Genomic DNA, 27,225 nt, shown 5'->3' on the forward strand with positions numbered 1-27,225 from the left:
ACAATCACTGAAATGAAAAATACATAGGAAGAAAACAACAGCAGATTAGATGAAGCAGATGAACAGATCAGCAATCTGGAAGACAGGGTAGTGGAAATCACCCAATCAGAGAAGGAAAAAGAAAAAAGAATTTTTTAAAAAAAAACGACAGTAGTTTAAGGGACCTCTGAACGACATTGAGCATACTAACATTTGCATTATAGGGATCCCAGAAGAAGAGAAAAAGAAAAGGACAGAAAACCTATTTGAAGTAGTAATGACTGAAAATTTCCCTATGCTGGCAAAGGAAACAAACATTCAAGTCCAGGAGGTGCAGAGACTCCCGAACAAGATGAACTCAAAGAGACCCACACCAAGACATTATAATCAAAGTATCAATGGTTAAGAGAATCTTAAAAGCAGCGAGAGAAAAAACAACCAGTTATATATAAGGGAACCCCCATAAAACTATCAGCTGATTTTTCACAGAAACTTTACAGTCCAAAAAGGAATATCACACTGTATACAAAATGCTGAAATGAAAAAACTTAGAACCAATATTCTACCCAGCAATGTTATCACTCAGCATTAAAGATAAGGATTTTCCCAGACAAGCAAAAGCTAAAGGAGCTCGTCAACACCATCCAGTCTTTCAAAAAATGTTTAAGGGACTTCTTTAAATTGAAAAACAAAAAAAGGGGCGCCTGGGTGGCACAGCGGTTAAGCGTCTGCCTTCGGCTCAGGGCGTGATCCCAGCGTTCTGGGATCGAGCCCCACATCAGNTAAAAAAAAAAAAAAAAAAAAAAAAGACCATAACTAGAAATAAGGAAATTATGAAAGAAAAATCTCACTGGTAAAGGTGAAAACATAGTAAAGGTAGGGGATCAACTACCTACAGAGCTACTAAGAAAAGTAAAAGACAAAAGCAGTAAAATCATCTGGTCTTAAAATCATTAGTCAAGGGCTATTCAAAATAAGATGTAATGATGACAAAAACTTAAAACATGGGGTTTAGAGTGATATGAAAATGTACTTTTAGAACACACTTGAACTTAAGTAACCACTAACTTAAAACAGACTACTATACACGTAGAGCATTTTATATAAACCCCATGGTAACCACAAACCAAATCTATAATAGATACACAAAAAATGAGAAAGGAATATAAATATAAATGGAACACTAAGGAAGGTCACCAAACGACAAGGGAAAAGAACAAGGGAAGAAGAAAGGAACAAAATAACTACAAAAACAACTAAAAAATAATCACCAAAATGGCAATAAATACTTATCTATCAATAAGTATTTTAAATGTAAATGGACTAAGTGCTCCAATCAAAAGACAAAAGGTGACAAAATGGATAAGAAAGCAAGACCGACTTATATGCTGCCTACAAGAGACTCATTTAAGAGACACACACAGACTCAAAGTGAAGGGAAGTGAAAAGATATCCCATGCAAACAGAAATGAAAAGAAATCTGGGGTAGTAACATATCACACAAAATAAACTAAACAAAATGAATAAACAAAATAAACTAAACAAAATTAAAGTCTATGGAATGCAGCAAAAACAAGACTAAAAGGAAAGTTTATAGCAACACAGGCCCACCTCAAGAAACAAAAATCTCAAGTGAACAATCTAATTTTACCCTTAAAGGAACTAGGAAAAAAAGAACAAACAAAGCCCAAAGTTAGTAGAAGGAAGGAAATAACAAAGATCAGAGTGGAAATAAATGAACTTTTAATTAAAAAAAAAATTAAAACAATAGAAAAGATCAGCAAATCTAAGAGCTGCTTATTTGAAAAAATAAAATTGATAAGCCTTTGGCGGACTCATCAAGAAAAAAAAGAGGGCCCAAATTGATATAATCAGAAATGAAACAGGGGTGCCTGGGTGTCTCAGCCCGTTACGCATCTGCCTTCGGCTCAGGTCATGATCCCAGGGTCCGGGGATGGAGCCACACACATTGGGCTCTCTGCTTAGCAGGGAGCCTGCTTCCGCCTCTCCCTCTGCCTGCCACTCCCCCTGCTTGTGCTCTCTCTCTCTCAAATAAAATCTTGAAAAAAATAAAAAATAATAATAATAAAAGAAATGAAAGAGAAGTTACAACCAATACCAAAGAAATACAAAGGATCATAAGAGACTACTACAAACAATTATATGCTAGGGGTGCCTTGGAGGCTTACTCGGTTAAGCATCAGACTCTTGATCTCAGCACAGGTCATAATCTCATGGCGGTGAAACTGAGCCCAGCCTCTGCTCCAGGCTGGGGTTGGAAACTGCTTCAGATTCTCTCTCTCCCTCTGACCCTTTCCCCCCACTCGTGCACATAGTGTACACTCTCTCTCAAAAAACAAAACTAAAACAAAAACCAATTAAATGATACCCAATAGGACAACCTAGAATAAATGCATAAATTACTAGAAACACAGTCTTCCACGGCTGAATCAAGAAGAAATAGAAAATATGAACAAATTACTAGTAATGAAATTGAATCACTAATCAAAACATTCTCAACAAATAAAAGGTCAGGACCAGACAGCTTCAGAGACGAATTCTACCAAACAGTTAAAGAAGAGTTAATACCTATCCTTCTCAAACTATTACAAAAAACTGAAGAAGAATACCCAAACTCATTCTATAGAAGAGGCCATCATTATCCTCATACAAAAACCAGACAAAGACAATACAAAAGAAGAAAATTACAGACCAATATCCCTGATGGACACCACCATAAAAATCCTCAAAAAATATTAGTAAACCAAATTGAATGATACATTAGAAGAATCATACACCACAATCAAGTGGGATTTATTCCAGGGGTACAAAAAAGGTTCAATATCTGCAAATCAATCAACATGATACACATTAAAAAAAATAAAATCCTATGATCATCTCAGTAGATGCAGAAAAAGCATTTGATAAAATTCAACATCCATTTATGAAAAAATCTCTCAACAAAATGAGTAGAGAGGGAACATACCTCAACATAATAAAGACCATATATTACAAACCCACAGCTAACATCATACTCAATAGTGAAAAGCTTAAAGCTTGTCCTCTAGGGTCAGGAACAAAACAAGGATGCCCACTCTCACCACTTTCATTCAATAATAGTATCGGAAGTCCAAGCCACAGCAATCAGACAAAAAGATATAAAAACCACCCAAAGGAAAAGAAAACTATCGCTATTTGTAGACAACATGACGCTATGTATAAAAATCCCTAGACTCTACCAAATAACAATTAGAATAAATGAATTCAATAAAGTTGCAAAATACAAAATTAATACACAAAAATTTGTTACATTTCTATACACTAATAATGAACTATCAGAAAGAGAAATTTTAAAAAATAATCTCATTGACAATTGTATCAAAAAGAATTTAAAAACCTAGAAATAAATTTAAACAAGTAGGTGAAAGACCTGTACTATGAAAACTAGAAAACACTGATGAAAGAAATTGAAGAAGACACAAATAAATGGAAAGATACACCATGCTCACGAACTGGAAGAATTAATGTTGTTAAAATGTCCATATAACCCAAAGCAATCTACAGATTTAATGCAATCCTTATCAAAATGCCAACAGCATTTAACAAAGAATCCTAAAATTTATATGAAACTACAAAAGACCCCCCAAACCAAAGCAATCTTGAGAAAGAAGAGCAAAGCCAGAGGTATCACACTCCTTGATTTCGAACTGTACCACAAAATTCGAATAATCAAAACAGTATGAAACAAGAAGAAACCAGAGAGCGTGACAAACCATAAGAGACTCTTAAACTCAGGAAACAAACTGAGGGTTGCTGGAGTGGAGGAGGGTAGGAGGGATGGGGTGGCTGGGCGATGGACATTGGGGAGGGTATGTGTTATGGTGAGTGCTGTGTATTGTGTAAGACTGATGAATCACAGACCTGTACCCCTGAAACAAATAACACGTCACATGCTAATTAAAAAAAAAAAAAACCAGTATGGTTTTGACACAAAGACCAACAGAACAGAGTCCAGAAATAAACCCATATGGTCTAATTAATCTATGACAAAGGAAGAACATACAATAGGGAAAAGACAATCTCATCAGTAAACAGTGATGGGGAAACAAGACAGCTACATGCAAAAGAATGATATTGGACCACTTTCTAACACCCTACACAAAAAGTAAACTCGAAATGGATTAAAGACTTAAATGTAAGACCAGAAACCATAAAATGTCTAGAAGAAAACATAGGCAGTAAGCTCTTGAACATCAGTCCGATCAATACTTTTTGGATCTGTCTCCTCAGTCAAGGACAGCACAAACAAAAATAAATTGCTGGACTACATCACACTAAAAAGCTTTTGCATAGTAAAGGAAACCACTACATCACACTAAAAAGCTTTTGCATAGTAAAGGAAACCATCAACAAAATGAAAAAGCAACTTACTGAATAGGAGATACTTGCAAATGATATTCTGATGAGGAATTAGTATCTAAAATTTAAAAAGAATTCACACAACTCAGTATCAAAAAAAAAAAAAACCAATTAAAAAAACGGACAGAGGGCCTGAATAGACATTCCTCCAAAGAAGACATACAGATGGCCAACACACACGAAAAGATGCTTAATACCACTAATTGTCAAGGAAATGCAAATCAAAACCACAGTGAAAAATCACCTCACACCTCTCAGGATGGCAATTATCAAAAAGATAAGAAATAACAAGTATTGATGAGGATGTGGAGAAAAATATCCCTCATGTACTGTTGGTGGGAAAGCAAAATGGTGCAGCCACTATGGAAAACAGTATAGAGGATCCCCAAAAATTAAAAAGTAGAACTATAACACAATCCAGCAATTCCACTTCTCGGTATTTACCCAAAGAAAATGAAAACACTAACTTGAAAAGATACATGCACCCCTATGTTCATTGCAGCATTATTTACAATAATCAAGTTATGGAAGGAAGTGTCTGTCAATAGTGAATGAATAAGGTCCATTGATAGATGAATGGATAAAGAAGATGTAGTTTATGAAATATTAGCCATCAAAAAGAATGCCATCTTGCCATTTGTGACAACAACATGGATGGACCTAGAGGGTATTATATTAAGTGAAATAGACAAAGACAAATACCATGTAACTTCACTTACACATGGAATCTAGAAAACAAGACAAAAGAACAAGCAAAACTAAACAGACCATAGAAACAGAGAGAACAATGTGGTGGTTGCCACAGGGTGGGGGAATGCACAAAATAAGGGTAGGGGATTAGAAGGTACAAACTCCCAGTCATAAAATAAATAAGGCACAAGGATACAATGTACAGCATGGGGAATATAGTTAATAATATGTAACAACTTTGTATGGTGACAGATGGTAGCTAGATTTATTGCGGTGATCAATTCATAATGCATATAATGTTGAGTCACTACATTACACACTTGAAACTAATATAATATTGCAGGTTTCTGTCAACTGTACTTCAATAAAAAAGACAATATAAATAAAACATCAGTAGTTTACTGATCAGAAGTTTAAATCCGATGCTTCAAATATATTAATCAAAAAGTTTATCCTGATAATTCTTTTTCTAATCCTACCTTCATCTGGAAAGTACTAATGTATCACTTAAATTTAATCTGCTAATTCTTCTTTTCAATCCTACTCTTCACTTGAAAAGCTTTAACCTCCAAGACAGAGCCACACAGTGCAAAGAGCTGCTGACAACGCATGGCCAGGCACAGGTACCTATAGCAGGCTTGAATGCAGAAACCCAACCCTGATTCCCTGATGAGTCCTCCCTCAAACTAAAGCCCAGGAAGGCGCCAGCCAATTGATATAATGCAATTAAAATAATTTTAAAAAATAATAAATATAAGAAAAATGTAATGTTAATACTAAATCACAGAATTCACTGGACATAAGATCTTCTAGATCTCAAGTAAACCACAAAACACACCCAATATGTCTTGTAAAATGAACTCTGCACATGGTACTGCTTTTAGAAGGCCTTTTCAGCCTCAGAAACTACCTGTTTAATGGGACAGTATTAAATGTTAATATTTTTAAATGTCAAAGGCTAGGGGTGCCTAGGTGGCTCAGTGGGTTAAGAGACTGCCTTAGGCTCAGGTCATGATCCTAGCATCCCGCGATCAGCCCCACCCCCAGAATCCCTGCTCATCGTGCGCGTGCACAAGCTTGTGTGGGTGTGTGTGTGTGTGAGAGAGAGAGAGAGAGTGTGTGTGTGTGCACACGCTCTCTAATAAAGAAATAAAATTTTTTAAAAAAAGTAAATGTCAAAGGGTGATAAAAGCACATTCTCTAGACCTGTAGCTACTATATAGTTACTAACATAGCTACTCTATAGCTACTGATCGCATGTGGCTACTTAAAGTTAAAAATTGACTTCCTCAGTTGCACTAGCCACATTTCAAGTGCTCAAGAGCCAGAGGCAGATGGTGGCTGCCATACGTCACCGCGCAGATATAAAACACTTCCATCATCACAGTCTATTGAACGGAGCTCTAAATAAGTGCCTTTTCCTGAAGGAATCACAGCATTTTCATTCATTCGTTCAACACATGTCTGCTGCTGACCTCCTACCATGGGACTGGCACTGCGCTGGTTATCAGGCATGGCCACAAGTGAAACTAATCATTTAAGTAGGAGATAAACAGAAACCTAAAAAATAGAGGAGTAGATACCCTATTTTTAGATAAAGAAAAGCAGCCAGGGAAGTCCTGTCTGAGGAAGTAATGTTCAAGCCAAGATTAGAAAGATAAGCCACTCAAAACGACAGAAAGTTTCCAAATAGAGGGAACTGAAGAACCAAAGTGTTCAGGTGGGATGGGTTTAGCATGTTATAGAAAATGATTCAGTACATTCTGCAGCTGTCTCATTAAACTTGAAACACCAAGCAAAGCATTTATCTGACACCCAAATCTATTCCAATGGGGAAGTTAGACAACGGTCCATATATTATCCTAGGCAGTTCTCTTCCCTCTAAATCACCTGCCTTTCTGTCATTTCGTTTCTTGAAGCACCAACTTCTGAGTGGGCAGGAACAGAAAGCACAATTAATTTTGTTACTTCTTAAGAGAGGAAAAATGGACTTAAACGAGGTTTCTGCAATACAGTGCACTATAACTAGCTGTTTCCTCCCAGGCCACGATTCACACGGGTCATCAAGAGACTGTCCTCACAAATGCGAGGCTACATGGTTATTATTCCTGCCAAGGACACACAACCCACGCAGCCCTGGAGCAGCAACACCCAACTGCTGGTCTGAGAGCTAAGAGAGGACCAGCCTCTTCCCAGGAGACAGCACCACAGCACGGTCACTGCCCCACTGACAGCTCTCAGGTGGGGCCTTTCAACACCTCAGCTTTCACAAGACAGGACTGAGGGGAGCTCCAAACAGTGAACCCCTCGGGGCTCTGTAGCTTAGGTGCTTGCAACACCTTTGCCTGGCGCTTCGTTCACCCATTTATACACACTTCGTCACCTTACTGTCTTCTCAAGCTTCGTCATCACCTTTTCAACCCAAGTGGCTCTCTACCAGCAGGTCTCGGGCTGTTCTCGTCATGGCCCAAGTTCCCTCTCAAGGAGCTACACGAAACACCCACAGGCTGTACCCGAACCTCTGAGCACAGCTGAGGCACGAGGGCCATGAACCAGCGCTGAAGCCACTGTCCTCTGGTGCACGCAAGGCCTGCTACGGGTGGCTGGAAGACACTATTCATCTTCCTCTGTACTTAATGGGAGCCAAATGGTCTAGGCAATTTCCTTCCAGTCCCATTTCTCTCAGAGAGAGAAAAATAGAACCTCTATTGCTGGAAAGAGCTGAAGTGCTTGGCGTTGGAAAAAAAAAAGGGGGGGCCGCATTCTCATACCAAATTAATTAAGAGTCAAATATGGAAATTATGCTTCTGACATCAGGTTTTGATTTTTTAGCCTTAATGAAAAGCCCAATGCCAACTAAACTGAAAAACCTGGTGAGGTTGAACAGTCATAGAAGATCAGGCTGAGGAACATATTTTAAATCCACACATGTCAAAACATTCATTGCATAGCGACATTTCTGCCCAAACACATTTCAGTAATTAAAATTAAGCTTCTTTCAAATAAAGTATGCCACTATCATTTTTAGTAAAAGACCTTGTAAAAACACTTCATTTTACTCTATTTTGAAGAAAGCATAAGCTTCAGATGTTACAATACCATGTGAAGTTATCCAAAAAAAGGAAAAACAACAAAAAACAAAAAACAAACAAAAAACTAAAACCTGCTTTCCTGCCAGACCTGGTTCACCAAGTTCATTGGGAGGCGATACCAAGCCCTCCCTGCACACTCTCATTTTTTATGGAAAACCAAAGCAGAACGCTCTTAGCTGGAGCTGCCATAACACAATACGGTGGACCTGGTGGCTTACGAACAGCAAACATTTATTCCCCACAGTTCTAGGGGCTCGGAAGTCCAAGCTCAAGGTGCTGGCAAATTTGGAGCCACATGAGAGCCCACTTCCTGGTTCAGACGGCCCTTTTTCACTGTGTCCTCACACGACAGAAGGGGCAGAGCTCTCTGGGGACCCTTTTATTAGGCACCGATCCCAATCATGAGGACTCCACCCTTGTGACCCAATCACCTCCCGATACCCCACCTCAAAATACCATCACATTGGGAGTTAGGATTTCAACATGTGAACTGGGGAGAGACGGGCACAAATGTCCAATCTATGACACAAAATAATGAGAATACATTCCTAATCTCTACAAAACGTCCCTAGAGGTAGGGAGAGAACAGATGATTTTAGTTCCATTTTGGACTGAAGAGAATTAAGTAGGAAAAGGTAACCTGATCATGGATCACACAGCTGGGGCAGAGCGAGGCTGAACACTGACCCTCTAGTGCGATGTTCAGCACTTCACTCATATCAGGATCATACTTGTAAGAGCTGAAAATGTCAGCAACTGATGGTGGCTGTACTTTAAATTATAATTTAGACGAATTACAGATAAAGTACAACTTTAAGGAAAAAATACTTTAAGAGATTAGGGTTCTAGTCCAAACAAACGGATATAAGATACCAACCCACAAGTTCAAAACTTGTTCAAAACTGTTCAAAACTTCCCTTGTTTATTATATGGAGATATCCACAGTGGGCTGGGCACAAGGATATTCCTTAAAATGAGGGTCTGGGGTAAAAACTGACAACGTGATGCTGGGATTTTATTGAAAGAAATATTGAAATAATGCCAAGCAAGGAAAAAACACCAGTGTTCTTCCATATTATGAATAAATTTCAATACACAGAGATTCAATTAAAAAGTCCATACATATCTTTGATATTTTAAATATATTCACTTCTAAACATGGTATTTCTGATAACGTGTTACTACATAAAAACAAAGTTTAGCTTCAATATGGCTAGCACCTTTTATACTCTACAAAGATTACCTGGGAAATAATCTGACTTTAAGTACAAATGTATAAGGCATTTGGAAATCAGAATCCCTTAACTTTAACAAGTTTTATCACATTTTCTTTGCTTTCTAGCTTTTACCCTTCTGGTAAATAAAAGATTTTTGTTGTAACTAAAAAAAAAGTATCTATAACCAACCATTTGGAATTCGTATCTATTTCCTTCTCCTCAAACTACTGAGCACTGATGAGCACTGACAAACTATTAAATCATTATATTGTATATATGAAACTAATATAAGACTATATCAATTACCCTTCAAAAATAAATAAATAAATCATTTTTAAAAGACAAGGAAAATGTAACTGAAAAGTACAGTAACTCTAAAACCTCCTGGGTCAATTCAGCTTGTTTTAAAACAATTCTAACTACAACTTTATTTAATGTTTTGGTTTAAGTCTTTCAAAAAAAGTCAAATTTCTACATGTGACAGATACCAATTAATCTAAAGAAAATATTGTGAACCAGCCCTTGTCTACAAATGCAAAAAGCTTTGAGTAACATTAAACTAGATCCACTCCCTGTGCATTTATCCTGCTTTGCAGCCACCATCTGATGAATGAATAACAAAAAGGTGAAGTTAATTAGAGAGTAGCTTCTGTATGTATTAGGCTTAAACATCACAAGAGGATAAATGCTTTCTCATTACTCACAGTATTCTAAAGTTGATTCAGGAGTATAGTGAGCATGCATTTGAGAAGTACAGATTTCATTTGAAAATGTAACAGTAACATGTAGTGCTGCCTGTTACAAAGACAGGAATAGACAGATGAGAGAGATACTTCAGGGTTCTCCCAAAGCCATGGGGAGTTTCTGGATAGACAGACATCTCCTGATGAGGATGGAATACCTTCTTCTCCACCAGCGAGTCACTCCCACTACACTAGGCCTTCAGGAGTTCCCTGCTTTGAATCTCCTAAAATCTCCTGGTTTTGTTTGTGGGTTTTGTTTTGGGTTTTTTGTTTTGTTTTATTTTGGTTATTTGGTGTTGGGGGGGCGTCTTTATTTTAATATTTGTGCACATAGTTTGTGCTTATCTGGGGGAAATAATCAGTTTTATCCAGAGAACAGCTTGAAATCTGGAATACCTTAAAAGAAATAAAACTAATTAACAAATATTTACTGTTTCTTTAGAAGAGGTGCTAGGAAACAGAGTAAGAAAAAGTCTTTGCCTTCAAACATTTCAGAAGGCCAGCCTTGCAAAATTCCAAAATGGGTGATGGACAACGACTGTGTCTTCATCAGTCACACGTATCAGTGGCAGCACTAAGGGCCAGTGGTTCTCAATCTTGACTGAATTACCTAGAAAGCTGCTAAAAACAATTTGTGTCAAGGCACCATGATGAGATTTTTGATTGCTGTGGGAGGAGCCCTGACATTAATAGTTCCACAAGCTCCTGGGCACTGTAACGTGCAGTCACGACCAAGAGCCACTGCTCCAGACTGAGAGTTCACAAACCCCACAGCTGCTGAGGCCAAGAGTTCTCAAACAGGTTTGCAAATCGCCAAGGGTTGTTTAACTCAGCTTTGGATTGCCTAAAATACCTGGCATCCAACCTACATATTTTGTTTTTGTTTTTGTGTTGCTTTAGGTTCCAGAAGACGATTTGTGTCATCTTAACTTCAACTAGCTCTGGGAAAGCTATAAGCACTTTCAGTAATCATTTTAAAAACTACCTAGATTTCCCCCATAAAATCATTTTTATTACAAATATCTCTTCATATGAAAATTTCGTTTTTAATTAATTGCTGATATCAGTCAAAATGGCATTTAATGAAACTATTTTGCCAAAAAGTAAGAAGCAGTACTGGCCACTTTCAAAAGCCTCCTGAAATTATCTTCACATCTTTCACATCTTCTATAGAAAGCTTTGCTAAAACCAGTTCAACGACAGGCTGATAAAACATAAATTCAGGCCGTTGTATACGCAAAACTAGATTTCGCTTTATTGATTTATGTTGGGGCGTGAAAGAATAAGACACATACATCTCAAGAAGACTGGTGAAATGGGGCAGCAAGAAGTCTTGGTGTAATGTTAACTGTCACGTATTTCAAGATTATGGACAGGATCAATTCCAAAATCTGCTTAAGGAAGGAAAAATTCAAGTACAGGATTTATTTTCTCTTAAAACTAGGTTCTCCCTCTTGTAAAAGGGATTTACCAAAGGAAACTTTGAACACACCTAGCCCACAGTCACGTGAGCTGTTCCTGGACCACTGGGATGTGAGGATGTATTTACATCATCCTGCTGAATTCAGGGCTTCCCCACGGCAGCGCTGGTAGGAAATGGCAATGCCACCCCTGCACGGAGGCAATAAACAAGGATGGGTACCACCTGCTCTTTCACACAGCTGTCTGACTTGGGCCTGATGACAGTTCTCCTCCATCCCGGTGGCACATTAGAAGCCCCCGACACTTTTTAAATATATTATTACGAGGCCCCATGCCTAGGGTTTATGACGGACTTGATGTGAGTGGAAGAGAATATTGGTAGCTTGTAAAGGTTCTCAGATGTGTAATATGAGGCCAGAGAACCGGTGGGTTGGGACGCCTGGGTGGCTCAGTCGTTAAGTGTCTGCCTTTGGCTCAGGGCGTGATCCCGGCGTTCTGGGATTGAACCCCACATCAGGCTCCTCCGCTGGAAGCCTGCTTCTTTCTCTCCCACTCCCCCTGCTTGTGTTCCCTCTCTCGCTGGCTGTCTCTATCTCTGTCAAATTAATAAATAAAATCTTAAAAAAAAAAAAAAGAACCAGTGGATTAATGGAAACCTAAGAGTTATCCATCTGTCAGGTAATGTGATCTGGGAACTACTAAAGGGGAACAAGCTCAGATAAAGACCCATCTGACCTCTGAGCTTGCTTAGATGACTCAAATGCTGGTCTCTTTCCTAGAAAGAAGGATGAGGGGGAGGCAGCTCGTGTGAGAGGAGAGAACTTGAGCTTACACAGAGGCGGGCAAGAGTTCAAATTCCCATTCCACCGTTAGCTAGCTGCATGGCCTTGGCCCACTGAGAAGATTCTTTCAGCCTGTTTTCCCAGATGTGAACTGGCACTCACTCCATCTCATCAGGGCTCTACCAAGATTACTACGAATTACCTGTAAAACAAGGAGTACAGCAGGTGTCAAAAATGAGAGCTGTGTCAACCACTGAGCAATCCAAACGGGCCTTGGGCAATAAAGAAGAGAGGCATTCCACAGCTCAACTCTTCACACACAAGACACATTCAATAAATTATTTCTCAAAGTTTCACAGCCGTAGTACAACCTCCATATTGTCCTGAAGCTGGTAACAAAGATCTCTCATGGACAACTTGTGGAGAAGGATCATAGCTTACTTGTTACACAAAATGGTCAGTGATGCCTAATTAAAAAAAGAACTGATAGATCTGAATGTCAAGCAAAGAACGGTTCAACTGCTTCAGTGCTATTCCCAGAGAATAACGGAGTACTTAGCTAGAGGGGCAAAGAAGGAATCCAAATCCTAGAACAGACAGACCCCTGTGGCTTTAGGGTCCAATGGCCTTAGGTTCAAATTTTAGCTTCAACACTGCAGTAGAGCACATACTATGTAAGCTTTATTTATTAGATGGGAATACTGCCATCAGAGTTCTCAGAGAAACTCAAAGTGCAAATGCAAATACAGGTAAAGGGCATAGCACAAAGTGGATGTTCAGTAAATCAGGTTTTATTTCCCTTGCCCTACCTGTGTTTTGACCTCTGGTACGAAGTTCTGATAAATTATGCCTCTGAAATATTTCCTCTTCATGAATCAGACAACTCTCAAACCCTGAGAGCAAAAATTCACAGACAAGCCAATCAAAAAATGCTAGAAAGGTATCTTTTGGATAGTGATTCCCTTTGGGGGATGGGGTAACTAGACAGAGAAGAATGGGGTAAGATACAGAATATTTCTGCTGAATACTGACTTCACGTCCTATGCAGCATTCCCAATGTCTAAACCTTAAATGGAAATATACTGAGGAAGAACAATAATAATAATAACAGCATAGGCTTATTTCTTACTCTTTCATGTATTATGAACTATAATATCTTTAAAATTCTGGGGTTGTCATCATCTGACCAGGTCACAAGGGGGACTCAGTGATGGATTACTAAGCAGCAAATTGTGCTAAACTAGGAGACTGATACAGGAAATCTGGATCAAACACTTTACAACTAAATGATAGGAAAGCTGAGATGTATAATCAATTTATAAACAATTGTAATTGACAGGAAAAAAAAAACTCAGCCAGTTTTCCACTTGATTTATAGACCTATTAAATCTAGCAAAGTCTAGACAGTTTTGTACATTATCATGACCAAAATAAGAAGTATGAGAAAAGGAGGTATATAAAAAATAACATATAAACATCAATTTATAAATAACTGTAGTTAACAGGAAAAAAAATCTCATCCAATTCTCCACTTGATTTATACACCTGTTAAATCCTGCAACTAATAGGCCATTTTGTACAATTATCATGACCAAAATAAAAAGCATGAGAAATAAAGGTATATACGAAAATAATAGGCAAACACCATTGACTTATTTTTTTCATCAGAGACAATAGGTCTACAAAGATCCATGTACACGCTCCCATCTGAAACACTACAACCAATACCACTGATACACTGTGATATTAGCTATTTAAAGGCTTACTGAATATCTGGCACTGTAACTAAGAATTGGTCATACCCCTCAAGTCACAGACCACCAGAAAACCAGAGTTAGAGATATATAAGTTCCAACCAGAACTCAAGACTAAACGGTTATTGGAGGGCAGTGGAGGAGGTGACTAACTCTGCATGGAGGAAGAGCAGAAAAGATTTCACAAAGAGTGAATTTTCAGTGGTTGACAGCTAACATGATCAGAGAGTGGGCACATCTTTTCTCAATTCTGCATTTGGGGGCTTTTTGACAGTGACCTGAAATTGGTTATAAATATGCTACCACAGCCAAACACTACGACAGGAGCTCCTTCCATAAACCTTGTTTTTTAAACATCGACCAGCACACCAGTGATCTTGATGGCAAATTTCCACATTGTGGAGGGACCACACATGCATAGGACCAGAGGCATAAGAGTATGGAATCCAAGAAAGAGTTGGTAGCTCAGGATAAGGAGTGTTGGGGAGCAAAGGAGGGAGTAGTAATGAATAGGAGAAAGGGAGTTCCAGGCCACATTCTGAGGAGCTAAGGGTCCTGATCTTTATCCTAGAGGAAAATTAGGCCAATATTATTAGTGGAGCAACAGAATGACATATGTATGTGTTAAAAACATGACTCTGGAACTCAGGGGGAAGTGGAGCTGAAGGAGAAGGCAACACTAAGAAACACACCATCTGTAATGTCTAGAACCCACCTGTGAGTCACTGCCATGGTGAGGTAGGGTTATGATGAAGGGAAACAAACAAACCAGCAGTCGCCATATTACCAAGTACAGAGGTTTTAACACAAAGCACACTGTCCAGAACATCTAAAACTGAAGTACGCTCAGACAAGGAAATAACCAACCCTGACCTGAAGCCACAGAGTGGCCGTTCTTTGGCAGAGAGACACTGCCTTGATCCAGAGATGAGTAATTATCAGAAAAGAAACAAACCAGAAACTATCCATAGAAACTAATGAGAGAAAACAATTAAAAATATAAGGCAAAAAAAGAAAAAAAAGAGAAAGAAAATGTTCACCAAAGAGAAATTGCTCTAAGAAACAAAGAAAGTGTTTAGACCAAATTGTTTTCCAAAATCAAAGGAATTAGAAATAAACTTAGGGGCACCTGGGTGGCTCAGACATTAAGCGTCAGCCTTCGGCTCAGGTCATGATCCCAGGGTCCTGGGATCAGCCCCACATTGGCTCCCTGCTCAGCAGGAAGCCAGCTTCTCCCTCTCACACTCCCCTTGAGTGTGTTCCCTCTGTCGCTGTCTCTCTTCTGTCAAATAAATAAATAAAATCTTAAAAAAAAAAAAAAGAAAGAAAGAAACTTAAAAAAATAAAAAGATAAAAACTGGTCTTGGGGAGAGTCAAAGAAGATATACAAAAGATCAAAAAAATAAAACAACAGAAGATAAAAAGTGAGTTGGTACAGCTCAAGAAATGGGAGAGGAAAATGAAACTCATACAAAATGAGTGTCATATTAGAGGGAACAAGATGTTAAATTAACACAAATAAAAACCCTATCAGGGCAGCAAGGCCAGGTAGAGAAGCCTTACAAAAGGAAACATAAATGAATAAAAATACAAAAATGACCGGAAAGAGAATGCTAGACACATGAGACAAAAGATCTACTTCACATTACGGGTGCTCGTGAAGAAGTACAACAACAACAACACAAACAAAAATATTAAAGACACATCACAGAAAAGGCTCTCTCCTAGATGAAGACTTATGAATCTGCAAATCAAGAGCAGACCATGCTCCAAGAAAAATTACAATGCAGTGACCAACAACAGTCTGATGAAGTTACCAGATCAGGGGAAAAGGACAGCTAGAGCAGGAGGAAAAAGCCATACACACAGCACCGCCTTTTCCCATCACAGGGTCCCTTGCAGAAGGAGTAGGTGAGGGAAGAAGTAAGTTTTCACGCAGAAGCAGGGGATGATTTGCCCACTGAACACAATCTTAAACAGGTATTGGGGGGAAAAATGTGTTTGACCTACATCCCATAGGTCATGCTAGCTCAACATACTGGTTACAGATGCAGTATCACTGAATAACGGGCAGAAATACCCAGCAGGAAGCCAGGTGTACAGATGCTTGCCTTGTTTCTTCCTGACACTGTTAGTCAATTCCACTAATGAAAGCACATCAACAAAGCAGAGTAGGGAAATCATTAGGACTGAGAACCAGACTAGTCTGAAGCAGACCAATCAGATGATATTAAGCAGTGAACAAGAAGTCTGGGCTGGATAAGAAGGGAAGAAATTAGGGTATGAGACAGATGTGGCACAATAAAAAAGTGAAAAGTCCTGTAAAGAATTGTGCAGCCCTGGTAGCAAGGGGAATAAGCCGGAAGGCAGGAACAGCAGAGTTAGAGAAACACTTAAAACTAAGAGTCTAGGGGCAGTTCAGTCAATAAAATGCGTTTAACTGCAAATCCCAGCCGGGTCACTTACTATTTATGTTCCCTCGTTCTATAGGATTGTGATGAGTACTAGATCAGGTAACCCATAAAACAGCCAGCCCAATAAGCACTCCAAGAGTAGTTAGTCCCTTCAGTGCCCACGGGAGCTGAGGAGCCTCGAACCAGGAACCAGCAGGATGAGGGAGAAACCTGAGCCCTCAGAACAGAGCAATCTACATTTTAAAATTCACCTTACTTAGCTTCAAATACAAGCATCCTGCAGCAGGGGAAAAAAAATTTTTGAGGGGAAAGAAAACCAATGGACGGGAGTAAATCATGAAACTACAGCCCTAGTAGAAAAAAAACTCCATTGAATCAACGACCAGTCTATTGAAAAATATTTATTGAATGCTATGCAAAATGCAAAGTACAATCTACTAATTTATTTTCACATCTATCTGCTAATAATATATTGTCCAGCACATAGACAAAATTAGAAGGCAATCAGAAGTAAAATAGCTGGGGGCGCCTGGGTGGCACAGCGGTAAAGCGTCTGCCTTCGGCTCAGGGCGTGATCCCGGCGTTATGGGATCGAGCCCCACATCAGGCTCCTCGACTATGAGCCTGCTTCTTCCTCTCCCACTCCCCCTGCTTGTGTTCCCTCTCTCGCTGGCTGTCTCTATCTCTGTCAAATAAATAAAATCTTTAAAAAAAAAAAAAAAAAAAAAAAGAAGTAAAATAGCTGGAACTGACTGACTGCTTCTATTTACAAAGAAGAGCAGAAGCCAAGCATGGCCTGACCTAGGACAATGGAATGTCTGCTAAGTGATGAGAGGACAAGTTTCTGCCACATGCAGGGCCTGGGAATGTGCTCTGGAGCCATTCAAGAGACGGAAACATAATGGTTAACACTGCAGAAACATTCTGGCATTACAATGACCTGACCAGGGGTTCCCAACCTATTTCAGTCTAAGAATAAATTTTAACTTTGAAAAAATCACCTAATCTCCACAAGATCAGACATATACTTTTTTTAAGACTGATGTTTAATGAATGAACGGTTACCCAATGATAAAGGAAGGTTAGTTCCTAAGGAAACTCTATACTTCAGAGTGCCTAATCACGCCAGGCTCTCCAGCGAAATCAATAACAACAGCTAATCTTCTACAGCGCTTTCCATGAATCCAGCACTATTTTAAATGCTTTGTTGTATTATTTCCTTTAATGATAATAACAGCCTGGGATATAGCACTTTGATTTTTTTTATGGAGGTATAATTGACATACAACATTAGGTTCGTTTCAGGTACAACATAATGATGCGATATTGCAAAACGATCACCACAGTAACTCTAGTTAGTTAACATCCATCTTCATATACAGTTACAAAAAACTTTTCCTTGTGATGAGAACCTTCAAGATCTACTCTCTCAGCAACATACACTTTCAACATCTACTGTATAACTCAAATTCACAGTAGCTTTTTATCACTACATATTTTTCCAATCACTATACTGTGCGCATATGTTTGAAAAAGAAGAGGACAAGTACATTAGAAACATAGGGATTCATAAGCCTTTTCTTCCTGTGGCTCCCACAGTTCATCTAACACATGGACTGGAAACCACTGTTCTGATGGAGTTAACCAACAGAACCATGAAGCTTTTAAAATTCATCTTCCTCATCCTAAAATTGCAGAACCTGCAGTATAGCATTTCTAGGAGGACAAAAAAAAAACAAAAAAACAAAACTGATATTGCATTTGAAAAAAAAAAGGTTCAGAGAGATTCTAGCAAAATACAAAACCAAAGCACAAATTCTCTCCAATTACTGATCAAGTAGCGAACACTCATTGAATACATTTTGTATGCAAAGTAATGATCATTCACTCTAACCATATTTATTTAAGCATTTACACACTAATTGTACTTTTTCAAGCACAGAACCAAACAGAAAGCCAAATAACTCAACCCTAGGGCAACTAGAGCTTGAAAAAGAGAGCTCACACAGAGGTAAATAAAACACTGTAGAAGATGCTAATAACAGAAAATAAGAATCTGTGTAAATTATTTGCTAGTTTCTCAAGGCTGCTCTTATACCACCAAATCAATATGGCATGATACAACATGGAAAATACAAACATTTTGGAAACAAACAGTTCAAATATCAAATCTGTCCTGTGAACTTGGGGCCACTTATTTTAAGTTCTCTAAGCCTCACGGTTTTGGGTAAAATTGGGGTACCAATGTCTAGTTCATTCAATTAGTAGGAGAACCAAGTAAGAAAGTTATGTCAGATGTCTTTTGCAGGGCCTAAAAATGGAGTGGAAAATGGCTGGAGAGGAAAAGAACTGTTAAGCATGGTCTGTGACCCTCAGGAAAATCTGTGCCATGAGGCTCAGGAGCACATCCCACTGGCATTTGATCTTTCTTCCTTCCAGTGGGGGCCGACTGAGTTACCAGACTAGGACTGTTTTAGCCCAGGCATGTCTGGGCTATGGCTCCTTCCAAAGGACAGGCTGCAGAGCTGTAACAGGGAAAACAACCCCAAAAGGGTGCAAATCTCCTGTTCCGAAATGCCTGATTGCTTTTTTATGTTTCTATTAACATTTAGGAGCTTTCTTCTAGAAAGTCCAAACAACATAAAATAAGACTATGACTAGATATAACCATGAACCCACAGTTTCTCTAGTAAGTGAAACAGTAAAAGCAGCACACTTCCCTTATTCCACGCCTTAGTATAGCCCATTAGTCATGCACAGAGACTCAACCCCAAAGTAGAAAAAACCCTTTCATTGCATCAAACCCCCCCAATCTCCGACTGCTGATGAGACCACAGCAAATTGGGGAACCAGAACAATCCAGACAATGGAAGAGTCCCCCCTCTGAGCAGAGGGCAGGGAAGACACAGGGATCCTACAGGGAATAAAAGGGAAATGAAGGCTTTGATAAGTTTCAGAATCTTGGTTCTTGCAATTCCTACCTCTTTGCAAAGTAAACAATCTACGGCCTTGTCAGGAGAAGGAAGGCCTCCCTCATTTTGGAAGGTCTTAAGACACCACGGTGTACAGATCAACATCATCATCAAAGTCTATTGTACCAAATAGGGTGACCGTACGTCTTGGATTCCCCAAGGCAGTTCAGCTTTATGCCTCTTGTCCCAGCATCATTACTTAACAGCACCCACTTTCATCTATCTCAACAGTGTCCTGATTTAGGAAATGGATTATATGATCACCCAAATGTTAAATTAAGTGACTTACCTAAAATGATATGGAAAAGCTTTGTGATAGCTGTGAAATGTAACCAAATCAACAAAATCCTAGTCAAGTTTTCTCCCTTACTATCACTCACATATATAGTGTTTACAATAATTTTAAAAGTTCACAGTAACTCTCCCTAGAAGCAATAAAACTATTACCAACAGTCTAGGGTTACAGCCTGCTGGAATTCAAAAATTTTATTTAAAAGTATCTCCACTGTAAGTCAATAGCTTCTGTCAATAATTCACATGGCCTCTCGTGAGACTACTCTTTTAGAAAGAAGATAACAGAGATTCTAAATGACTAGTAACCAAGCACAATACCCTGCTAAAATGAGAATCATTTCCATGCTTCCAGGGTGTTCTAAAACATAAAATAAAAACATTGGCTACTAGAGGCTCTTCAAGTCAAATTAGAAAAATAGTGCCAATAAAGTTTAAGATAATGCAAAATTCAGGGAGAATAAATCCTAAGACAAGAAAAAGTGTCCAAACTATGTATTATTCTTTTAAAGAAACTGACAAGAAACTTGCTCAGTTAGTACGCTAAGTGACTACGGTACTTGCCTTCTAAAATCTAAAAGGAAACTCTAACAGGGAACAGCATTCTCCTAACGAGTGTAACAGACCCTGTGCCGTGGCTGAACATCTCGGGGGTTTCGGAGAATTGTGGTGGTGATGCGGCAGGAAGCTGGAAGATGCAGAAATTTAAGGATTTCAATCTTCTTTTCTTTCACCCAGTCATCTGACAAATGTTTACTGAGCACTTACTATGCACATTGCCTACGGTGACAAAACAAAACAGATATAGTCCCTGCCCTCATGAAATTGACTTCTGACGGTAGAAATCAACATTAAACCAGTGTCTCAGAATTACACGGCAATATAATTTTATATTATAAAAAGTTAGGTAAAGAATAAAATGCTATAAGAAAGAATAAATCAAGACAGTGTAATTTAAACTGTGGCCAGGGAACACCTCGCTGAAGATGGAACATGTAATCTATGTAATCACTAATCAAATGAAGAGTATGGGAGAAGATTGATTAATCCAGAAAGGGACCCTGATGTACAAAATTCCTGAAGTGAAAAAAGGAAAAAGAAAAAGAGAAAAAAAAAAAAAAGCTTAGTCTGCATATGCACATAACAGATTCATATAAAGAAACTACATGAAAAAAATCCCAAAACTTCACAAATAGCAGAGAAATTACTTAAATTAACAAATGCAATAAATTCTAAATAAAAAATTTTGGCAAGGCTAAAACAATGAAACTCTATTTTTGGCACTGCTACATCAATATGTATTTAACTGTAAGAAAGCCCAAATAGTTAAAAAAAAACACATGCATTGCCTACTCATCAGGAGGTCTGTAGGTACCCAGTTTCAGGGTTCATTCAACAGCTCAGTAAAGTCAGGGCGGTAAGTTAGAATCTCTTGTATTTTCTCGTCCTTTCTCACAGGCTTTTTACTTCGTGGTTGCAAGATGGCCGAGCTTCAGGCATTAGTCCTCAGGTTAACATCTCAAGCAGGAAAGAAGAGATAGCATAAGCAAACTCCTTTTGAACACCTATCTTTTAACAGGAAGGAAAATCTTTTCCGGAACACTTCCAGCCAACTTCCTCTTGTCTCATTAACCAGATCTGGGTCTTGTGGCTACCTCTGGTTGTAAAGAGGCTAGAAAACCAAGTTTCTGGCCAAAAGGAAATGGAATCACCATGACTACTTTAGACCATTATGGTTCATTTCCAGGAACTAGGCACATGGCCACTCAAACAAAATTACTGTTCTGTTGGCCAAGAAGCAGCATGGCTGTTGCATAGACAACTAACACTATCTGAAGTCACCCAATAATTTTCACAGGTAAGTTATTTAGAGCTAATGCAATTGATTCATTCATTCAACTGTTGGTATTTAATCGTCTAGCATATGCAAAGCTAGATGCAAAATGTTGAGGAAACAATTGTAATAAAAAACAGACATGGTCCCTGTCCTCACGGAATATACAACCTGATAATAGAGAAAAATACTCAAATAATCACTCAAAGAGATATAGAACTCTGGCAAGACTCCTGTAATGAAATTTGTTGCCTTTTACCAAAAATCGGTCCCTATTCTCTTGGTAACTACTTCGATTTCACTATATGTACCCCCACATGCCTACCTTCCCATCCCCAACTTTCGCAGCCTATATACCTTGCGGACAGCTGACCCCATTCTTGCCTCTAGAATTCAGGCCAGTGGCTCAAACCTAAACTAACTGTGATCCTATGCCTTAACCACAGTTAATGGTTAGAGATGGATGAGCATACAACCCAATAGGGCCAAAGAGGTGAACAGAGAGAACGAACTGTAGCGCACTCCTGATCCAGAAGCTCTCTCTCTTAAGTTCTGGAAAGTGCCCCAGAATTGCTGACAGCCTTCCACAACCAAGAAAGGATGCCAGCCTGAGGATAAAGCTGACATTGTACAAGACAGAGTGGAAAAAAGGACAAAACCAGGTCTTTGACAACATCACTCAAATAAACCAATGCTAAAGCCCACCTGACTTCCAAACTTTCAAGATCCATGAGACAATAAAGCCATTAAGTTGGCTCAAATCTGTTTGACTTGGGTTTTCTATTGCTTGCAACTGCAGACACTCTCAGTTTAAAAAAATACACTCACACATTAAGAGGGCTTAAAAGAAGATGCGCTTAAAGTTTGAGATGTCTTTGCTTATCTCTTAAACTCATACCAGACAAATTAGGAAAGGTGGAAAGAATGGATCAGCATTTGAAATAGCCCCTCAGGGTCATATTGCCTGTGTTAGTGAGTTCACATAAACTTTTTTAGACTTTATTCTAAAAATGACGTAGGGGTGGTGTGGGAGAACGGGGGGAGGGTGCCTAGCTGGCTCAGTTGGAAGACCATGCAACTCTCCATCTCAGGGTTGTGAGTTCGAGCCCCATGCTGGGTGTACAGATTACTAAAATAAATAAACTTTAAAAACAATTTTTAATAATAAAATACAAATGATGCAGAGGGGTTTTCTGGGGAGAAGGAAGATTAGCATAACTTACTGTCACATTAATCTACACTGAACATTTTCAAATAGTTGTCAAGACCACAGAAAAGGATTTTCAGAAAACAGTATAACTTAAGACCCGTGGACTCTCCTTTAACAGAAGGAGATTCCAACTCAGATTGGACATTCTGGTGAAACTGACCTCATTGTTAGTAAATGTATTAATCCGGGACAGTTTACCCAGAGGCTTTAAAAAGTAGGGAAATAGGCAATTCTTGGAAGACCAGGGCTCTACAAATGAAAGCAGCCTCATAACTACCATCACAACCAGGTCTCAGGAGGCTGGAGGGGCTCTCACTCACCTGGAAGCCAAGGTGTGAATGGGATTTCTAACAGAGTTTCCCATCATCAATGCTCCAGCACTTATTTCAAAGTGCTCAAAGACTTGAAATAGACGACAATGTTAGTACCTGGAAACGTCAAGGAAGGAAGAAAATATGCCTGATAAGCTTTGTTCTATTTCATGATTTCTCCATTTTCACTCTCCCCTGCGGTCCAGAATTCCAGGAATTGTTATAAAGATATTTCTCTCAATAGATGAATCCTTATTACCTGAAGCTAACTCTGTATCACTGTCTGCCAATATTACTGTAATCCATTTCACACAAACTAGGCTTTTATACTTTTTTTTTTTAAAGATTTTATTTATTTATTTGACAGAGACAGCCAGCGAGAGAGGGAACACAAGCAGGGGGAGTGGGAGAGGAAGAAGCAGGCTCTTAGTGGAGGAACCCGATGTGGAGCTCAAACCCAGAACACTGGGATCACGCCCCGAGCCGAAGGCAGATGCTTAACCACTGCGCTACCCAGGCGCCCCCAGGCTTCTATACTCTTAACTATTATTAGTTAACTCAAGCTTACAATTACACAATATACAGGACACAGGTTTGTCAAGCTGAATTGCTTTAGTTGTGCTCAGCAGATAAATTTTTAAATTAAAAAGCTATGAAATATGAAATCATATAAAAGTATTCACTACTTTTGGCAAAGAATGGCAAAGAAATCATGAATTCTGTTTACCTTCTACTGTTAATAACATTCTCCAACATAATATTGCAATTGACTGTATGTATATGTCCCCCCAAAATTCACATTAAAATCCCAAGTTAGAAACCAAGGTGATAATATAAGGAGGTGAGGCCTTTGGGTGATTAGATCATGAGGATTCCTAAGGAAGGGGATCAGTGCCCTTATGATAGAGGCCCCAGAGAAATCCCTTGCCCCTTCCATATGAGAACACAGCAAAAAAGCGGCCATCTGTGAACCAGAAAGCTTTCACCAGACACTGAATCTACCAGCACCTTGGTCTTGAACTTCCCTGCCTCCAGACCTGTAAGAAATAAATTTCTGTTGCTTATAAGCTATGCAGTTTATATAGCATTTTATTATAATAGACCAAACAGACTAAGACAAGTATCAAAGATTGTGAGATAATAGAAAATACATATATTGGTCTCTGCCCTCAGTTCCCGTCTCTGGAGCCCTTGTAATTTTCCAAATGGTAGGAATACTAGAAGCATCTCGTTCTAAAATTTGGTCTTTGACCCCAACCCTGACACGGGGATGCTAAAACCCTTGAAAATTCCTAAGTGCTAAGAAAACTAGGAGCATCATTTGTTCTAAAGGAGTGACTCTGGGTGGGCTCCTGTACGGCTCTCAAAGGGAGCTGGTCACCAAAAAGACTAAGCCATGACTAGATGCTTGGGATTTCTGGCCCCACCCCACCAATCCCACTTCTCTAGAGAAAAGAGGGGCTGGAAATGTTGCTACTAATTGATCATGCCTACATGAGGAAGCTTCCATAAAATTTCAGTAGTAAGGGGTTTGCAAAGCTTCCAGATGGGTGAACACATCCACACAGGAAGGGTGATGCACCCGAACTCCATAGGGACAGAAGCTCTTGCACTCAGGGCCCTCCCAGACCTCACCCTATGTATCTCTTCACCCGGCTGTTCATCTGTATTCTTTCACACAGCCTCTAAGAAACTTGTACGTGTGTTTCCTTGAGCTTTGTGAGCCTCTCTAATAAATTACTCAAACCTAAAGAGGGGTCATGGGAACCTCCAATTTGCAGGCAAATAGGACAGCAGGTGTGGGTAACCTGGGGACCTACTACTTGCAATTGGCATGTAAAGTAGGAGGGTAGGGAGGCCAGTCTTGCAGGAATGAGCCCTTATTAACCTGTGGAATCTGATGCTACCTTCAGGTAGGGTCAGAATTAAGCTGAACTATAGGACACCCAGCTGGTGTTGCAGAGAACTGTTTTGGTGTCAGTAAAAACCCTCCACATCTGGTGACGAGAGGATGCAGCAGGAAAGAACTGTAGGATTTTCCTTTACAAAGATATATCATCCTAGGGCACCGATGGCTCAGTCTGTTAAGGTCTGCCTTCAGTTCAGGTCATGATCCTGGGGTCCTGGGATCGAGTCCCGAGTTGGGCTCCCTGATCAGTGGGGAGTCTGCTTCTCCCTCTCCCTCTGCTGCTCTCCCTGCTTGTGTTCTCTCTTAAATAAATAAAATCTTAAAAAAAAAAAAAAAAAAGATATATCGTCCTTCCAAGAGAACAGTCAACATCACAGGACTCAGTACTGTCTACCAGAAGACACTGACCTGGTATTTCATCAGTGATTAACAAAACAGGCTGCTTTTCTCTTCTAAACAGAGTCAACACTGCAGATCCTAAGTGTTTTCTGTAAACAACCAACTAATCTGGACAAACAAGAGATGGCAGCTGCTATTCCCCACTCAAAGAAGTCCATCAGAGCTTCAAATCTGTCTTTATAAGAATTACAGACTATTTTGTTATCAAAATAGTTTTGACCTCATGGTTCCCTGAAAAGGTTTGGGGATCTCCCACCCATTCTCTGAGAACTGTTAGCCCTAGAGAAGTTCAAACCCTTTCATGGATATAACACAACAGGCCTGAAATAGCTCAATTCCCTCTTTGTCCTCCAACCCCTACTCTGGTCACAGCTAACTGCAAGATATATAACCACTGGCTATAAGTTACAATGAAGACAAACCTGTACACAGGCTTTCTGCTCCAGAACTTATGGGCTAGTTCTTCTAGCACTTTCTTACCTAGGATATAAGATAAGGGACACTTAAAAATTTAAAAAAAAAAAAAAAAGACACGGAAAAGAAGAAGAAAAAGGAAAAACAGTCTTCCCCAAGCCTCCTGCAAGCTAACTCTAGCACCCAGACTCCGTGAGAAACAGGAGGCTGTCCCCAGGCAGCAGGCCTGGCAAGAGGATATCATACTATTTCAGATCAATTTCACCGCCAGCCCACCCCTCACCCCAACAAGAATGGCTGGTCCAGACATCAACTACGGGGTATAGCTTTTCTTTTATGGGCTTTTTTCTTTTTTAATGCTCTTGTTTGAGAATATATTTTAGTTGCTAAGAAACTAGTTTCTTATTGTAGACTCAGTGAGAGTAAAGATAAAGCAACTGTCAAAATAGCATGTTATTTTGAGTAGCCATATCATAACCATAAATGATACAGTTTATCTGTACATTTTTACCTTCACTAATGGGGTCTAAATACTGTATTCTCAGATATTTCATATACACACAAAGACACACACACATGCTTTTAGTGAGAAAGGCCACCACACAGTTAGCAATGAGCACTCAGGAAACACACACACACACACACACAACCGCCCAGCCCCCAAGTTGAAAGCTTGGTGGGGTTTGTATTAGGAAAAGATGGTTTTTCCTTCAGAAGGCAAAGAATTTGTTAAAAAAAAAATCCTCTAGAAGTAAGTGACATTTGATACACTTTAAACAAAATCAATTGTCGGTTTTATTGTTGCTGCCCACAAGTAGGGGAACCCTTAGCCTCCAATCAATGAAGTTAGACTATCTAGCTGCTTTCCAACTTTCTCAGAGAACAGATTTTCTTAGGTATATTTGAACTTCTACAGAAAGGTGAGTCTCAGAAATCCATCATGAGGTAATGTCTGTGGCACACAAGAACAGACAACCTAAAAAAGGTATTCGATTTAGGTCTTTTCTAACACATGGTATAGGAAAAAAATGTAAATTTATCTTAAAAGACTAAAAAGCTAGTATAAAAATGAACATGTGAGATTTTCTGAATATTTGTTAGGAGCTAACCAGTTAGCTTTTACAAATAAGTGGGAATCCAACTAAATTAAAATTCAAATATGTCTGAAATTTACCCATGTTATCCAAGAAAAATTAATACACTTCAAACACCTAAAGCTTCCACTGAAAACCATCTGTGAAGCAGTGTAGCATCATGACTAGACAGATCACATCCTGGACCAATGCCCACCCTCTCTGCTTCCTAGCTGCTTAGCTCCAGCTCAATAATCTAACTTCTCAGCACCCCTGTCCTTAAATGCAGTTAACAGCTTT

At 39.2% G+C, this 27,225-nt stretch overlaps 1 protein-coding gene across 13 annotated transcripts in view; it reads right to left on the reverse strand.

Moving 5' to 3' along the window:
* The window catches only part of FARS2 (phenylalanyl-tRNA synthetase 2, mitochondrial), a 558,277-nt gene that overhangs the window by 526,942 nt on the left and 4,110 nt on the right, over window positions 1-27,225 (reverse strand). For 3 of the 13 annotated variants that reach the window (XM_034660374.1, XM_034660373.1, XM_034660372.1), the window contains exon 2: window positions 12,395-12,546. The exons of the other annotated variants lie outside the window; for them this stretch is intronic. The gene's annotated coding sequence lies outside the window, so the exon portion shown is untranslated. The remainder of the gene's footprint in view (window positions 1-12,394; window positions 12,547-27,225) is intronic. 13 annotated transcript variants of the gene reach the window in all.

The sequence above is a fragment of the Ailuropoda melanoleuca genome, chromosome 5, assembly GCF_002007445.2.
Source record: "Ailuropoda melanoleuca isolate Jingjing chromosome 5, ASM200744v2, whole genome shotgun sequence".
NCBI lineage: Eukaryota > Metazoa > Chordata > Mammalia > Carnivora > Ursidae > Ailuropoda > Ailuropoda melanoleuca.